This window comes from Octopus bimaculoides, chromosome 7 (assembly GCF_001194135.2).
Source record: "Octopus bimaculoides isolate UCB-OBI-ISO-001 chromosome 7, ASM119413v2, whole genome shotgun sequence".
Classification (NCBI taxonomy): domain Eukaryota; kingdom Metazoa; phylum Mollusca; class Cephalopoda; order Octopoda; family Octopodidae; genus Octopus; species Octopus bimaculoides.
The window spans coordinates 88,577,117-88,578,208 of NC_068987.1; the positions used below are offsets into that span (position 1 = coordinate 88,577,117).

Sequence of the window (1,092 nt, forward strand, 5' to 3'; positions counted from 1 at the left end):
TGTGTGTGTGTGTGTGTGTGTGTGTGTGTGTGTGTGTGTGTGTGTGTGTGGTTATCACCATCCCTTTACTTGACAACCGTAAGAAATGACAATAACTATGAAAAGTTGTTATATCGTCCACGAAATTAGTCAATAGAAATCTGCTTCCATATGTGTTCAAGTTCTAAATTAAAGCAGAGGAAATAATTCCGTTGGTCAACACATTTGGCTTATATAGAAAATGCAGATTGGAGTGGATCTGGTCTTTCAATCCGACTGATGAAGCCACACACCTGTTTCGTTCTCAATAAGCGTCGTCAGTGAAGTATATTTTACTTACGTCACTCATATATATAGAGTTCCATGGATAGTTCCATGGATGCCAATGTAGGTAAATAGCATTGCAGGTCTTTAATAACGTACGTGTTTATAAACATTACGCGATTAGTACTCGAAGCTCAAAAATGCTGCAAATAATAGCATATAAACATTTCGTTGAAAACCCGTTTGGAACAGAAAATGTCAACGGCTTTATTCCAATGGTAGAACGTCTGTCATGTCTATAGGAGAAGTGGGCTTGAGTCCCACAGGCAGCCCTTAATCTTTTCTGTTTGAAAGGGTTTTTCAAGCCAATAGTTACACATGTTATCACTTATACCACTTATGTGTTTCGAGAACCAATTGCAAAATATTAAAAAAATAAAAGAATTATTTCACATTCTCTCGAAAGCTTATAAATTCTTATGACATCAACAGATATATATATATATGGCAGTGGTTCTCATGGCTTCTGATCTTAATTGATTGGAAGCGTTATCATGTACATTGTTTTTTCTTGGTATAAAAGATGGGCTACAGCAAATATTCTGCTCAATACCACAGATTTGCTTGTCAGTTGTTTGACTTTAACCAGTTTAGCATGTCCCTTAGTGGCTGACGATATGTGCATCTCTGATCACGAGCAGAAGTAGTGGGGGAGCATCATAGCCATGTGTTGAGAGGAATTCTTTGGGGTTTGAATAATTCACCTTTGGAAACATGGGTATTTTGTTCAACATCCTTAAACAACCCTTATTCAAGGACCTTTTCAGCGGGATGGGCTACTCAACCTGA

The 1,092-nt window shown here is 37.6% G+C and overlaps 1 protein-coding gene across 1 annotated transcript in view; it reads left to right on the forward strand.

The window, feature by feature from the left end:
* LOC106870569 (rhodopsin) overlaps window positions 1-1,092 on the forward strand; it is a 238,547-nt gene that overhangs the window by 112,782 nt on the left and 124,673 nt on the right. The gene's annotated exons all lie outside the window — the stretch shown is intronic.